We start from the raw sequence: 17,726 nt of genomic DNA, 5'->3' as shown, positions 1-17,726 counted from the left end.
TGATTCCAAATTAAATAAAATTTAATAAGTGAGTTTCGAGTATGTGCTAACTTTTTCTCTTGTTGTATTGTGATGTTCACACGCCTTTTCCATATTTCTATGTCCGGCGCCACATCTGACATCCACCTACCACCTACAATCACTTTTGCAATTGCCATTAGGTTAATAATGTATGCTTTTTCGTTCTTATTCACATTTCCGGGCACTATTCCCAATAGACAACATTTTTGAGTCATAATTTCCATTGGTATCCCGGTCCTGGCTAGATTATGTTTAACCTTATCCCAAAACTGGGAGATTATATAACATTCCCATATTAAATGGATAAAGGTACCTGGGGAGTTTCTACATTTAGGGCAGACCGATGAGCTTCTCCCTGCAAATTTTTCCAGTCTTATTGCGGTCATGTATGATCTGTGGAGGATGAAGAGCTGCGTTTGCTGAATTCGTAATGAATTTGTTGCTTTTGCCACAGCCATCCTCGCCCCAGACCATTCTGCTTCATTTATCTCACCTATCTCTATTTCCCATTTTTCCTTTAATACTGCTAGGCCATCCTTATTTTTATTTTCCATTAGTGTGCCGTATGCCCGTGATATTAATTTCTTATTGTTAGGCGCTATAATGATCTTTTTCATTTCCGACTCGCCAAACCGTATATTTATTATATCTTTCTGACATATTTCAACTACACTTCTTAGCTGAATATATCTAAAAAGATATGAATTAGGTAGATTATATTCCTCTTTCAGTTGTGGAAATGATTTTATTCCGTTTGGATCGTACAGCTGGGAAATATAATTTATTGACAGTGGATGCCAGACTTCTGCTAATTGCAGGGTCTTGGCTTCCTTAGATGTTATTATATCAATTATTCTATATTCTTTGTCAATAAATTCATTATCCATTATCTGATTTCCCTCCTGCCATATTTTTACTGCCTGCACGACTAGTGGTAAATCCCCTTGCTGTTTCTTCCCCTGAATTAATCTGTATTTAGGAGGTATATCTGGGGTGGAGGTCTCTACTAGTTCGGTTATCAAGTGGCTATTCGGCTCTTCTTCCTTGAACCACGGTTTTAATTGTGCCATTTGTGATGCTATGTAATATAGCCTAAGGTCTGGCAACCCTAGCCCACCCTTTGACCTTGGTATCATTAAATCATTTATTTTGATCTTTGGACGACTATTATTCCATATAAAGGAGCCAATTATACTGTTAAATTTTCTAAATAGAGCCTTCGGTAGGTAAATCGGCGAGTTATACAGTATATACAAGAATTTAGGGAGCACGGTCATTTTTATCAAGTTTATCCTTCCAGTGGCAATCAGGGGCAATCCACTCCATACTTTTTTTTTTTTTTTTAGCCACTCCATCAAGGGGCGTATATTTAAATCTATATATTCTTTTGGATCCCGGGATACATATATCCCCAGATATTTAAGAACGGTTGTCCATTTCAGTTGACATGAGGATACTTGTGTATAATTGCCCGGTTTTCCCACCGGAAGGACACTTGACTTTGCCCAATTTATTCTGAAGCCCGTATAGTCTCCATATTCCTCTATCGTTTTCAAGATCAACGGAAGTGACTCTCTATAATCCTTTAGGAATATTAACAGGTCATCCGCATACAGAGTAATCCTCTCCAGCCGATCCTTTACCCTGTATCCTATATCCTCCGGATATTGCCTAATCAGGCACGCCAGAGGCTCTATTGCCAGGGCGAACAGGGCAGGGGATAGCGGGCACCCCTGCCGTGTTCCCCTGCCAAGGCCGAAGGGGAGAGATGTCCAACCGTTAACAGACACTTGGGCTGATGGCTCCGAGTATAGCAGCTGGATCCACCTCAAAAAATTTGGACCAAATCCATATACCCGGAGGACCTGCCACAAATAGGCCCACTCCACCGCATCGAATGCCTTTATGGCATCTAGTGAGACCACCGCCCCCAGATTCTCTTTGGCACCCCTCAGCTGTAGATGTGAATATAACCTTCGGATGTTAATACTGGTCTCCTTGCCCGGGATAAACCCTGTCTGGTCGCTGTGAACCAATTTTGAAATATATTTATTAAGTCTATTAGCAAATATTTTAGCTGTCACCTTGGCCTCCACAGACACAAGGGAAATCGGTCTATAGGATTCCATATCTACAGGGTTTTTATCTGATTTCAAAATCAGTATAATTTTGGCTTCGGTCATAGACTTTGGTATGATCCCTTTATCGAATCCGTCCACCAGGGTTTTATACAGCATAGGGGCTAATGTATCAATATACTTTTTGTAAACTTCCGCGGGTATCCCGTCAATGCCTGATGCTTTTCCTGAGGGCAATAGTTTTCAAACACCTCTTGTAACATGGCAGTAACTGATTGGTTGGTACTTTTATTTCTCTTGTAGGTCTATTAAATAGATGCCTTGAACTGTTCGAGAGCCTGGGGGAACAGTGGTGGCTCCAGAGGTGGGCCTGCAGCACAGTCCAATACTACAAAAGAGGAGTCACTCGCACAACTGCCAGTGAGTCCCAGAAAGCAATGTCTGGCAGTGGTTGGCAGTTGGTGTGGCTCCCCTTTTTGAAATTTGAACTGCACTGCAGTCCCACCTCTGCAGTCACCGCTGTTGAGGATGGAGTTGGAGAACCTCTGCACTGATTTATTGTTTGAGATTTTCAATTATTATGTATATTTTTGCTGTTGCCTTCATACTGGTCAGGGATAGAGGAGTTGTACCTGCTTTTGCCATCAAGACAGTCCATAAATAACCCTGATGCACAAAGTGAATCACTACGGCCAGGGTCCATGTCCTAATCTGGACATTAATAGGAAAGTATAGATCAGGGGGTAGCCAACTCCAGTCCTCGAGAGCTACTAACAGTTAACGTTTTCCAAGTCTCCTCACAGAATCACAAGTGAAGTATTCAGCTCCATCTGTGGATCTTTTAAAATCTCAGTCAGTAATGAGTGCACCTGTGTACCTGTGAGTTGAGCTGGAAAACGTGAACTGTTGGTAGCTCTTGAGGATTGGAGTTGGCTACCACTGGTATAGATTGTTTTATAGAACTTCCTTGTTGTGTGTGTTTTTCTTTTTTTGTCATGCTGAGGGTTATAGATTTTTTTGTGTGTGTGTGTATGTATGTATGTATGTATGTATGTGTGTGTGTATATAATATATATACTTACTTGGTAAGTCTGCTCGGCACTCTGGCTTTGTTCAGTCAGCTTGGATGGTGCCTTGCACACAGCAATCACCGGCACTCATCCGAGATAATAGCAGTCAATATGAAATAAATCAGCCCAATACAGTGGGTGCTTAGCCAACGTTTCGGGTCGTGGACCCTTTATCAAGACATGCAAGAAACAAATAAGGTACTTACATTTATAGGGGTGATCAGTGAATAAAACCCAGTGAATGCAGCAGCTCCCAGCATGTGCGCCAACCCTTAACTCAGTGACGTCATCCAGGCGCCCGTGCGCCGGCCAGATCTTGCAGTAACTTGCTGGGGTGTATGTGTGTGTGTGTGTGTGTGTGTGTGTGTATATATATTTAAACAATGTGGTCACAAGCCATAGGGCACCCCAAAACTAGGAAAGGTGAGTGCCGATGTTAAGTGTGTGTGTGTGTGTGTGTGTGTGTGTGTGTGTATATATATATATATATATATATATATATATATATATATATATATATATATATAAACTCCTGTCAGACTGTTTATTTGATGATTGTGTATGCTGATTGATGTAAATTTGGCTTGCGTGGCCTTTTGGCATTGGTGGAACAGGTGTGTATGTGTCCTATACTGTAGCTTAGGCACGCTCTATCATAGCACAATGAGGTCATTGTTTAACGCCAACATTCCTACAAAGACTTTAAGCAGAGAGCATGACATCTGGGAAATGGATCCCAGGTGAGAGATTGGAGCCATGTTGTTCAAAGACAAGACTCTGCACATGCTTGTTCTATTTATTTAGTGTGCATTGGCTTTTTTCAGTTCCTCCACAACAATGTGATGAAATGTATTGTCACTCAGTATTTCTCTTTGTAAATATATATATATATATATATATATATCATTATTTTTTTAATCTTTTACCATGGTTAAGAAGGCACCCAGATATGGCCATAGCCTTCAGTTAGTGCACTATTTTCTTCTAGAATTTTGTGCTTTTGCCATGCCATGTAGTTTCCCCAATAGGCCTTATTTTGTATATAGTCCCAACCTTTTAGTTTTTTCTTCCATATTTTGATGGTTACTTGTAATGCTGTGATCTGGATTAAATTTAGTTGGATGATTATTAAAAAAAACAAAAAAAAAACATTCTTCATGTTGACATGGCCATATTGTCGACATGTCATCCTGGTGGCCCAGCAATCCTTCGGCGGTGGCAGAGACTTCAGCAGCGTCATGCCACTTCAGAGATGTGATCTTCCAGCATTTGGTAAGTATTTTCCTGATATTCTTAACCTTAATCCCTACCTCTAATGCTGTTCCTCCTTCTAGAGCAGCGGTCATTAAACTGTGGGTCCTGACTCCAAAGGGATGTCGCCACCATGTCAGCATGAAGTCGTGACTCCATGTTGCTGACGACTTGTCTGATCTCTATATATGATCCAAGAAGTCTGAAAACTCTGTTGAATTGTCTGTTGCTTCAGCCTCCTCATTTTGTGCCTCTGTTGACCACACATGTATGATGACCATTCTGCGGTAACTTGCTGGGGTTTAGTAATAATATTTATTGTTTGCTGGGGTCCCTAGAGCTAAACAGTTTGAGAGCACCTGTTCTAGAGCAAACGCCTAACCTCCCTCTTTCTTGCAGAATAACCCTAATGCAGGGTTCCCTAACCTCCCGGAGTGGCCGGGAGGGTCCTAGAAATTGGGTCTCCCTCCCAACCACCTGGAATGCTGGCAGTCTCCCGCGACCCCCCCTCGTGGGGTGGGGGGAGCAAATGACGCGAATCACATCATTGTAGCCCAGCCCCCCACTGTGCAATGCCTGAAATACCAGCGTCGCTGAACTGGCTGCCCTATTCCAGAGAAGGAAAGTAGTGTGCAACTATAGAAACATAGAATTTGACGGCAGATAAGAACCATTTGGCCCATCTAGTCTGCCCCTTTTTTACCCTTCAAGTAATCTCAACCCTTTTTAATCCTTATTTCTTTGTAAGGATATTCATATGCCTATCCCAAGCATGTTTAAATTGTTCTACTGTCTTAGCCTTTACCACCTCTGATGTGATGACCTAATGTTAACATTCTGGCTAAACAGGTTGAGTATCCCTTATCGAAAATGCTCAAAGAATTTTGGATAACAAATATTTTTATATTTCAATGATGTATCTTGTATTTACTGTATATTAGAGGGATTCAGTATTGAATCCCGGCGGTCGGGATCCCGGCGTTCAGAATCCCGACGCCGGAATCCCGACAGCCGAAATGCACATTATTGTTCTGAAGAAGCCCCCCTCGGCTTATACTCGTGCCATATTGAAGGTTCTGTAGTACCTTCACTGCCGGAAGCCGAGACCCTGGGCAGCAGCAGCGTCCTTCACCTCCACATCCGGGACGGAGCAGCAGCCGCATCCTGCACCGCCAGGCTTCAGCATCTGAGACCCCAGGAACCAACTTCTTCACCGCCAGCAACCAGGACCCCAGGCGGCGGTTGCATCCCGCACCTTCATTGCCTGCAGCTGGGGCCAAGGACGGAGACATGCAGTGGGAAGTAGAAGTGTAGAGAAGGAGGGTGTGAGTTGCAGGTCTGGAAGAGGGATTGAAAGGTGTAGGAAAGGAGTGAGAAAGGATAGAGGGGATACCAGTAGCTGCTGCATTTCCCACCCTAGACTTATACTCAAATCAATATGTTTTCCCTTTTTTTTTTTTTTGTGGTAAAATTAGGTGCCTCGACTTATATTCGGGTCGACTTATACTTGAGTATACACGGTATGTTGTGTATAATACAAGGTTTCAAAACGTGAAACAAAGTTTGTGCGCAATTTCAGATACTGAATTTAAATGCTAACAATCATTTTCTTGCACATGTTTAGTGCCAGTTACATATCATGTCCCCAGTAGTGCTGCTACAGATGTCCCCAGTAGTGCTGCTACAGATGTCCCCAGTAGTGCTGCTACAGATGTCCCCAGTAGTGCTGCTACAGATGTCCCCAGTAGTGCTTTTAGTAAGAATTTTTTTTTTGCACTTTCTGGAATGTATGGTTTTTGGAATAATTTGGATAACGGATATTTGGATAACTGATACTCAACCTGTATCAATATTTCATCTGATTTTTTTTTTTTTTTTTCAAAAATATTTTTCTTCTCTCCTCATGTTGCTAAATAGGCCCCTTATACCCCTTTTCCATTGACTCAATAACCTGGGTTGTTGCAAGGTTGCCAGGAATCCAACAATAGTAGCGGGCAAGGCTGGTGTCGGGAAGGTGAAGGAGGGACATTGTCCAATGACCCAGGTCCCGTTAACGCATAGGGCGAGTCAGATCACTAAGTGACAATGTAAGTATTCACCACAGTGCGCAATAAGCTGCTAGGATGGTACTATCTAATGGGCATTTCTTCTGTACCCAAAAGTGACAATAACATGAAAAGAAGAATTGAAATAGTCCCTTAACCAGCGCTTATATAATAATGTGCATGAATCACTTCCCTTTTCAGGATAAAGGATCCAGAGAGGGATCCAAAACGCGTTGGTGGACACGGGCTAGCAGTCGCCAAGGAGAGGAGATTACCATCAGACTTTGGAAGCACCTGCGTGACCCGGGATCCGTATGTGACTTTTCATATGCCTGTTTGAATTGTTTTTCACCTAACAGTTCCGATCCATCTGGTAATTACCTTTCCCAGAGCCTATGCACACAGCCTAGTGTATTTGTATGCCTACCCAGATGTGTGAAAAAATCTTTTAAAATTGTACCTGTTTTATGAACTTTTTTGGAAATTAAAATACAGTTTTATGCGATGATATTTCATGTTTGTATCTTCACATATATCATCCTTGTGGCTTTGTGATACGGAGTTGATCTTGTGAGGATAAAGTAGAGGAAGTGCATGGGAGAAAAAATCCTGAAAAGGGAAGCGAGTCAGATCACTGTCCAAGTACTGGCAGAATAGAAGGACTGCACCCGTGTGCTGTATAAACGCCGCTCTCGCCACTGCAGTGTGAATTGGGTTTGACCCAGGATATAGGGGCCGATTTCAGATTTCACGCTCGCCGAGTCGTTCGCTCCAGAGGGGGCAGGGGGAAAGCCCAGCAATTTATGGGCGTCCCCATAAAAATGCTGGGTGTTCCCCTGGGAATGAAGGTGGGCCGATGCCTGCTCAGGGCAGCTGACATTGCACGACGTCAGCGTCTGCCCCGTGTTCGTCAATTTGCAGAGGAAATAAGTCATTAGATCTCATAAACACCTCCCCTTGCATGCTAGAAAGAGGCGGGCGTTCAGGGGGGTAGCAGGCGGTGCTGACCTGTTCGCTATACGCAGTCTAGCATACAAGTCTGAATCAGGCCCATAATCTGGTTCCAGTATCTGTGTCGGAACTGAGATTTCAGTGAAAAGTTGGTATTGTTTTACTTCATTAGAACATGTTCCCCGATATAACGTATATTTCTTGTTCATGTCTTTTTAAAATCGTATTGTGTTTTATAGAAAAAAGTCATTTTGTTTCCCCCCCTAGTAGGAGCACAGAGTACATACAGTATAGTTGGTTTTAAGGCCAATAATTAATAAATTGAAAGCAGAAATCCGTAACAAATCTAAAATCCTATCTGATGTTCTTTGCATATTTGTAGCAGTAGTCACATTTGTGACCCTGCAGGCCAGCCAAGTTTACAGGGTTTATCTTTGTGATCAGATTAACTTTGCTCTATGGATGTGTTATATAGTGTATATAATATAATTGCCATCACTGGTGCACCTTACAGTAACTAAGTAAGTGGAATGGGAGCTATTAAGTAATGTGCGTATTTATTGGAACTTCACACAAAATTCTATATACATAAGAATTCATGATGCGAGAAAAAACAAACCAGAAGGAGTCAGAAAACACAGCCAAGTCATGGTACTGACACTGTCGGCCCTCGCTGGGGAGTGAAGGAATGAATACCTCATGTAACCCAGCGGTTATACCAAGTACATGGTGGTACTCCTTAAATAAACTTTTTTTTTTTCCATCTTAGGTATGTTTGGAGCTCTGCCTTATGTTTAAGTGGACCCGAGACATTTACGGATGGTACAAGTCATGCAGTGTTTATTAACCCCTTCAAGGGAAGTTAACTTTAAAAGACTAGTGTATTTAAAGGCTAGACCTCGCATGTTGAGAACAAGAGTGCAATAGCACTATATCTGTTTACCAACACCTTGTTATAATTCTCAACACTGTTTTACTTAATCTTTTGTAAGTGTGAACATAATCACCGACTAAAGGCAGCAGCTCTCCGGGCTGAAGCACTGTGCGGCCCATCATGTCACTATGGGGGAGATTCAGTGGCGTATTTATAATGGGTGCACACGGGTCCAGGGGGCCCACACCGCACACCCTGCACACATTTTTTTTTTTTGTATACTTACCCTGCAGAAATCATTCGGAAAATGTCTCTGTATTTTCCGCATAGGAAATTCACTGGGAAAACGTCCGTCGTGCCATTTTCCCTGAGGCTTGCGCTTGCACAGTAGACACTGAGACAGCTCCAGGGTCACTTGGTGACACTAGTGCCCAGAGTCTACAGCACTGTTGAATATAAAGAAGGGGGCCTCATCCTCTTTAGGAGCGCCTCTGACATAAACTTGCACTTAATCCAATCTCCCCAAAGACCTACATGATAGGAGAGGTAGCCAGTAATTATGGATTGGGATCATTTGGTCTACAGCATGATGGTTGACAGTCATTAGGTCGACACCATTAGGTTGACATGGGAAAAGGTCAACATGGTTCTAGGTCGAAAGGTCATTAGTTCGACAATGTCTAGGTCGACAGTCAAAAGGTCGACATGGGGTCTTTTGACCTGAATGTCAACACAGTTGACATGGACACAGTTTGAAGTGCACCGCATCCCCTCGCATTGCTTGCTGCACTCGCTACGCTCGGCACACTATTTTATTCTCCCACCACACCCTAGTGGATGGTAGGGCATGAAATACTGCCTGTCGGCACATGTCGGCTCAAAAAACAGTGGAAAACCCCATGTCGACCTTTTGACTGTCAACCTAGACATTGTCGAACTTATGACCTGCCGAACTAATGACCTTTCGACCTAGAACCATGTCGACATTTTCCCACGTCGACCTAATGGTGTTGCCCTAATGACTGTCGACCATCATGCTGTAGACCAAATGACAGCATCCCAGTAATTATGGGATGTAAACCTTGCAATTGTTTTGCTCAAACAACTATGGTCTGCTAACAAAATTGACCAAAGTTACCCTACTATGACACAATATGTAATATTAGTGCACATAACCTTGCAGCAAAATAAATATACTCTTACGTATTTCAGAATTTCAGAGTACCTTATGATGTATCTAGTACAGGGGTTCCCAAACTTTTTTGAATCATGGCACCCTAGAGCATCAAAATATTTTCATGGCACCCCTAGGCCAAATGCTTATTGAGAAATTCAGAAAAAAAAATATTAAATTAAGTACATTGTGTTTATATGTCACAGTTATTTGGTGAGGGACAGGATTTGCTTCTATTTGTCCACATATATTATGATTGGCAGCCACAAGCACTGGTTTTGCCTGTTACATTGACCATTCATAATATAAATTGATCCTGGTCCACCAACCCAAGGCACCCTGCAAGTGTCCTGAGGCACCCCAGGGTGCCTAGGCACACAGTTTGGGAACCACTGATCTAGTATCTTATATAATATAAAGCTAATGCTGTTCAAAACTGCTATGGGAGGAAGTCAAGTGTTGTTCGTGTCGGCAGCCACTAGATGGCACCCAATATATCAATTCAAATGTTGTTCCATACAGGTGTGCATAGGTGGCAGAACTGACATTACGGTTATATTGTTTTGTCATTTTGACAGGCTGGTGACTATTGCTCTAGTTCAGTGGTTCCCAGACTTTTTTTCTGTCCCGTACACCACAGAGAACATGATTTAACTTTTAATTAATTTAAAGTAAGCAAAACCTATTTATTACAATAAAGGTAAATGTAATAATTCATCACTTCAATAAAAAAGTGGTAAAATTTGAAATATAAAATACAAATGATTACATAGAGCTGAATGTTATAAATATGCAGCAGGATAGAATAGAGTCCCAGTTTGTCAAGTCCGAAGTGCAGGATGCCGGAATCCACGTTTTTTAAAGCGACAATCACTTAAGGCAAAACCATGTCTTGCAAATGTCTGCCGCTTTAAATTAAATAAAAGTCAGATTTTGTCCGGCTTCCCACAATTTCCAGCAGACTTGGACTTAATTATTTGCTGCCTATAGAATTTGACGCTTGACCCATCTAGGCTGCCCTACACACATATACTTGCACACACTTGCACACACTAGGGTTATCTTTGTCAAAAGCCAATAGGAGGAGTTAAACCCACACAAACGTGGGGAGAACATACAAACTCCACACAGTTAAGGTCATGGCGAGATTCAAGCCCATGACCTCAGTATTACCCATTACACCATCTATACCATTCTTTTCATAATAAATAAAAAAAAAGATCATGCTATGTTATAAATGACTTTTTAAGAGTAAGTAAATAAATGTAATACTACAAGGTTTTACTGAAGAATTTCATGAATGTTGCAAAATGTGCTTTGATATAAAATTCCAAATTGTATTTGTTTGTTCCTTGATTCTTGATAGTTTTATCTAATAATCTTTCTAAAGAAATGCAGCGTTTGCCTATCCGTTTCTTTCTTTTGCCACATGTAATGATTACAGTAATCATCTCTGTGCCAGCGCCAGAGAGATGTCTGCCGCTCGGAGCCTGTGAAGTGACAGTACTGCTGTGTTTTTATCCGAGAAGTTTGAATGTCTGGATTAGGTCACTTAACTCCTTTATAGTTCTAACCAGCCACAACTTGTACCTCAGTGACACACATCTGCTGACTCGATGGATCAGCGCTTTAAGCTTGAGGCTGACTGGTGGGCCATGCTTGAAAGCGTTTTGGCATGTGCTGGTGCCTGCATTTTTCACCCTTGACTTAAAGCATATGCTTCATACAATTGAGACAGTGTTAGCGTGTGGGTCCCAGGCTGTTTCCTACACATCTGGCAGAGCCTGGCCCTCCTTCCAGGTGAATCATCTCTCCTGGGAGGGTGGCTTCCAGCGCTGTGGCATCTGCAGAGTGGCAGGAAGTGTCTGAATTCATCTGAAAGTGATTTCTATCTACACATGCTTTTCCAATTTCATCAGACCCCGTTCTGCTCCATTCCAAGTGACATGATCAAATACGGCAATGAAAAGAAAGATTGATTTATAAAGAGTTTCCCTTTGACCTCGCAAACTTTCGGAAGAATCACAAAGGCAAACTATTAAAGTGCAAAAGTTTTGGTTTCTAATGAAAGGTGGTGGTGGTGGTGGGGGGGGGGGGGGGGGGGGGGTTGGGGGGAGTAAAGTAAACATCTATGCATTTGAGACTTTTTACAGATTGTTTTGAAAGTGTACATTTCTGGATTATATGGTTCCCCATGACGTATATCTCTTCCATCCTCCGGGTTAGTCCTGGAGACGTGTCACAAATGGAATGTTCTTGTCTAGAGCAGATATTTATCAGCAATCTGTACTTTTACATGCAGAAGACATTGTAATTGGGAATATAATGGTGCATCAGTTCTTCCTTGTTTAATTTGTAATCTTGGAATGCTTAAAAGAAATACAGCTGATATGTTCTGGTTAAATTAATTATTTTCTCATATTTTGCTATATGATTAAGGGACAGAATAGCCTACAAAGCTGGTTCTGAGGTAGAATGACTGACTGCATTTTTATTTCTTGGGGGTGGGGGGGTTTGTTGCTACATTTTGAAAATGACAGTGTGTATTGGTCATAGTGCCATAATCTATTCGTGATTTGTCGGGCTGTGACTGTAATAAAATACCTAGGGTGAAATGTAATAGGGTGTGATTTTTAGGGAATCGGTACATCTGTCAGAATGAACTTAGGTCTACAGTCATTAGGTCGACCCCATTAGGTCGACTGGCAGGAAGGTCGACCTGATTTAAGGTCGACATGGGCCAAGGTCGACATGACTTAAGATCGAATTTGCATAAAGGTCGACATGAGGAAGGTTGACTGGTCATAAGGTCGACATGGGTTTTTCACTGTTTTTTTTTATCCGAATGTCAACACAGTCGACATGGACACAGTTGGCAATGAGAATCGGACCCTCGCATCGCTCGCTTCGCTCGCAATGCATCGGGTGCGGTGGCTCGCTTCGCTCGCCACAGCTTTAATAACCTCCTCCATGCCCTAGTGGATGGTAGGGCATGAAATACCGCCTGTCGGCACATGTTGGCTCAAAAATCAGTGAAAAACACCATGTCGACCTTATGACCAGTCGACCTTCCTCATGTCGACCTTTATGCAAATTCGACCTTAAGTCATGGCCAATGTCGACCTTGGCCCATGTCGACCTTAAGTCAGGTCGACCTTCCTGCCAGTCGACCTAGTGGGGTCGACCTAATGACTGTAGACCTAAGTTCATTCTAATAGATGACCGCTTCCGATTTTTAGACATGTCTAAAAATCACACTAAATCGCATGTGTAAAAATCGCTGTTTTTTTAAATCACAAATGTAATATGGTGCAAATTTTTAGACGTGCAAATTTTTTTTAAGACCTGAAAGTGTGCGGTATTTATTAATAATAAATAATAATAAAAGAATATCATGGGTTCCCGCCTCCTGAGCAAAACCAGCCTTGGCTCATTGAGCTAGGCCTGGTTCAAAAAATGCAGGGGACAAAAAGCGTAGGGTTCCCCTGTATTTCTTAAACCAGCCCCAGACTCTTGGACCGGTCCTGGTTCCCAAAAATATGGGGGACACAATAAATGGAGGTCCCCCATATTTTGAAACCAGCACTGGGCTCCAACTGCCTGCAGTCTCATGCCTCAGCCAGGGGACAATTTTTACGCAAGGTTCCCCAGCCGTACCATGCGCACCGTGGCTGGTCAGCCCTGGATGGGGTGCCTGGGGGAGTGGGGACTTCCCCAATAAAGGGTCCCCCCCAGGCTTCACCTATCCAGGGCTGAAGCCCTGGACTGTCCCCAGCATCCAAGGGCGGTGGACGCCGGGCTGATACGTGTAAAATTTGACTAAAAAAACATTGTTTTTTACAGTCAAACAGCAGGCCTCCCCACATGCTTTGACTTGGCGAACCACAAGTCCCAGCATGTGAGGCATTAATGGGCCCCCTTAGACTTGTAGTTCACCTGTCAAAAGAATGTTCAAATAAAAACACACACACCCAGAATGGGGTGAGGTTACTCCCCTCGCACTACTGACTGGAGAATGCTGCTGTCATTGTGCTTGGGAAGCCCTCAGCCCTGATTGGTTGTAGGCATCTCCATGGAGACGCTTTCAGCCATTCAGGGCTGAGTGGCTTCCCCTGTCTAAACTGTAGTGCGAGGGTGCCACCTCACCCTGCATTTTTAAGACCCGAACCATGCACAGCTCCCAATGATCTGTACATGGTTCTGTCAATTTGCCAGTCAGAACCTGGTCTATTTTTATGGCTATTTTTTATTTTGGTAATGTTTACCAAAAATCGCACCCTATTACATTTGCGAATTGGGTACTTGTGTATTTTGGCGGCGCCCCCGATGTCCGTCGTACGACGAACAGATCGCATCGCATGCCATGCACCCGATGGCATGCGATGCGATGCAACGCGATTTTGACCCCCTATACGACCAAAAATCGTATAAGCACCCTAAAGGGTGCTTTTGAGCACCCAAATGGGTGCTTACAATGTTAAATGCACCCCCACGCCACCCCCCACTATAAACGTGAACCCGAAGCGTGGCGAGCGGCGGCGGTACGCGTCCTACGACCTTTTCATACCCCCACTATCCACGTCGGCGTGGAGTTGAGAATAGAATAGTGTGGCGAGCGCAGCGAGCCACCGAGCCCGAAGCGTGGCGAGCGGACGCGGATACCTTCACAGTTATACGCGTCCCCTCGCGGGCTTCACAGGTGTCCGTGGCGACGCGGACACCTGTGAAGCCCGCGAGGGGACGCGTTTACCTGTGAAGGTATCCGCGGCCCCTCGCGGGGCTCGCTGCGCTCGCCACGCTTCGGGCTCGGTGGCTCGCTGCGCTCGCCACACTATTCTATTCTCAACTCCATGCCGACGTGGATAGTGGGGGTATGAAAAGGTCGTAGGACGCGTACCGCCGCCCCTCGCGGGCTCGCTGCGCTCGCCACGCTTCGGGTTCACGTTTATAGTGGGGGGTGGCGTGGGGGTGCATTTAACATTGTAAGCACCCATTTGGGTGCTTAACATTGTATAAGCACCCATTAGGGTGCTTATACAATGTTTAATCGCATCGCATCGTATGGCATCGTATGCCATGTACAATGGCATACAATTTCAAAATTGTATGCCATCGTGCACTATCGTACGATATCGCGTCGCATCGCATACCATCGTATGTGTTATGGTATGCGATGCGATGGGCGCCGCCAAAATACACAAGTACCGCGAATTGTATACTTTATAATGGGAAAACATCTTGATGTTAATTAATTGCATTCACCTCCTATTACATTTGCGATTTGGACAAAACAGGCAAATTTGGCAGTTTTTTGCGTGAAAAATTATCAAAAAGTCAAAAATTCGCACTCTATTGCATCTCACAGCTAGTACCCATCTAACTGGTATACAATAGGGATGGTCAGAAGTGTGGTTGCCTTCGATAGTTACCAGCAATGCCGATATATTTTAAGAGACCATCTATGGTTAAAACACTATGCAATGGTTAACATTGATGTATTCGCCAACTGATGGTCATCTATGTTTCTTTGAGTGACTGGCCCATGGGCAAATCAGAACCTAGGGACGGGGCTTCACATGCGTCAGAGGTGGAGCTATGTTCCTTGTTATAACACTTGTAAAAATAAATAAATAATAATCAGGTATGATGTGCCAACGATAGAGGAAAACCATATGCTTCTTCCAACCATAAACCATCGATGATTATGAATCACTGATGACCAGTGGCGTAAGTTCATCCGATGCGCCCGGAGGCACCTATCACCGCGCCCCCCCCCCTCCCCCTCCTACACAAATGCACCTATCACCCCCCCCCCACCCCCCCCCCCACCCCCCGGCAGATCTCTCCCGGCAGATCTCTCCCGAAACGCAGTCAACTGCATTAGGGAGCTGGGCAGTGACAATAAGCCCACCCAAGCAGGGAGACATCAGCAGCAATTGCAGGACGACGGTCCCACCAGGCAGCCCCGCGTGATGCGGCTGCTGCAGTGATTACCTGCTCAGCCTTTCACTGACCGGCATTCTAAGCTGCCGACGTGTGCCCTTCATGATGGCACTGCTCGGCCACTGGCAAAAACGCCCCTCCCCCGACACTTATCCCAAAGTCCACCAGCGGAAGGGCTCCCAGGACTGGTGGTCCTGGTGCCTGCTTTCTGTGCCCCCCCCTGATGGCTCCATTGCCTCCGGGAGTTACGCCACTGCTGATGACCATCTCTAGTATACACTGCAGAGTCTGTCTGGTCACCATTTAAACCCACATTCTGGGGCACTCTACTGTTTAGTGTCCTGCTCATTTAGAAGGGTAAACTGTGATATATATCCCATAAGCTACAGTAGCTAATGCCATCACTATGGCGATCGGACACTGGGAGAGTGCCGCAGATATCTTTTTTTTAGGGCTAGGATATAAGTGTTAGTTTGGGGGCAGGAATAATTATATACGTTCTGTATATAGGGTGTGATTCAGCAAGGCTCACTAAGCAGCGTCGGTCGCTGCTTAGTGAGCCCATAAAAGCCGCCTGTCCGAATCCTCTCAATACCATGCGACAGTATGGACGCGAACACATCCCCTCACATGCGGCTGAGAGATAGACCAATCATTCGATGGTCGCTGACCATCTAATGATTTCTTTCTCTCCCCTTTGGAAATAAGTCAGTCTAAAGTTTAACTAACTCAACTTTCCATCATTTATTTCATAAGCATCATGGCAGGATCCACTCACATTATAAATAAATTATGCAGATAACGTACGTTTATTACATGTACAGTATAGTTCAGTTAAAACTTTTATTATTACTTTTTTTTTATTATTATTATTAGCTTGAATTATGTATAGAAATAAGTATATAACCTGGATTGTGCTGTATCCAACAAATGATATCTGCATGATGGGAAAAGTTATTGCTTCATGTCACATAGGTTTGTCCTATTGATTTCAGTGCTGATTCAATCGATCTGTTATAGGAACAACAAACAGCTGGATTTCTTGTCTACTCCTGCCTGCAAGGATTTAATCTGATTATTAAAGCTGACAGTCCCAGCGTGTAGTGTGACGGTACACTCTGCTCTAAATCCCAGTCGTGCATAAAATACCAATCTTACATCCAGTTGTTTCTGCAGTTCTGTTTAGGTCATCTGTACTGGACAATGAGCGCAGGATGGGCGATAGAGGGGTAGCAACATTCCTCCTGTTTACTTTCGAGGGGAAACTGTCCCTAAATGAAGAATGCCATAGTATCAAAATTGAGTACTTGTGAATTAGAGTTTCTCTACAAGCTCTTATTTTTTTTAGTTCAAAAGGATGTTATTTGCATATATATTATGGTATCCTAATAAATCAGAATCCTGCATGCTTCTGACATTGGGCCTTATTCTAGTTCACTCTTTCTGACAAAATCCTTCTTAGATGGACAAAACCATGTGCACTGCAGGGGGGCAGATGTAACATGTGCAGATAGAATTAGATTTGGGTGAGTTATTTTGTTTCTGTGCAGGGAAAATACTGACTGCTTTATTTTACACTGCAATATAGATCTCGCTTTGAAGAAAAACCCCACCCAAATCTAATTCTCTCTGCACAAGTTACATCTGCCCCACCCGCAGTGCACATGGTTTTGTCCATCTAAGAAGGATTTTGTCAGAAAGAATGAACTAGAATAACCCCCATTGTAAGGCCTGATTCATTTACTTTTGTTACACAGCGGCTGTGCTAATTATTCCAGCGTGCTTTGCTATAGTTTAAGCATTCCCCAATATAAAAACTGTGGTAAGGCATTCCGGAGTTTGTAGGTGTGCAATAGCTGGAGAACAGCAGGTTGGCCAGGCCTGCACTAGACTATGTGTTCCAAGAACATAGAGGGCGACGGGACCTTGCCACTACAGGTTTTAAGGACACCCAAGCTTGAGCTCAGGTGCTAATGTGATTTAACTATCTGACTCCTGCACTTATATCTTTTAAAACCTAAAGGGACATACACATGGAGCAAATTTGTTCTATTTTCTAAGCAATCTGACTAGATTGCTTTGAAAGTAAGCACTGATCTCTCCGTGTGTATGCTCCAAGAGATTAAATACAGTATCTCTTGCTAAGTCAGTGCCTGCAGTCAAAATCTAGTCATATTGCTTAGCAAATGACTGCAAATCTCTCTGTATGTACAGAATGAGAGATACTGATCACAATTTCTCATTTTGAACCACTACCCGGCCTTTTTTTGCTTAACCAAAATTGCTTAGCACAAATCTCTGCATGTGTATGTGCTCTCC

The 17,726-nt window shown here is 43.5% G+C and overlaps 1 protein-coding gene across 2 annotated transcripts in view; it reads left to right on the top strand.

The window, feature by feature from the left end:
- Positions 1-17,726, top strand: part of BNC1 (basonuclin zinc finger protein 1) — a 136,200-nt gene that overhangs the window by 32,562 nt on the left and 85,912 nt on the right. Inside the window, exon 1 of one of the 2 annotated variants that reach the window (XM_083184009.1) lies at positions 6,670-6,838. The exons of the other annotated variant lie outside the window; for it this stretch is intronic. The gene's annotated coding sequence lies outside the window, so the exon portion shown is untranslated. Of the gene's footprint in view, positions 1-6,669; positions 6,839-17,726 lie in introns of those variants that run through there. 2 annotated transcript variants of the gene reach the window in all.

The sequence above is a fragment of the Crinia signifera genome, chromosome 4 (genome assembly GCF_055691185.1).
Source record: "Crinia signifera chromosome 4, ASM5569118v1, whole genome shotgun sequence".
NCBI lineage: Eukaryota > Metazoa > Chordata > Amphibia > Anura > Myobatrachidae > Crinia > Crinia signifera.
The sequence above is the reverse complement of the archived record's forward strand: the minus strand, read 5'-3'. Positions and strand labels throughout refer to the sequence as shown.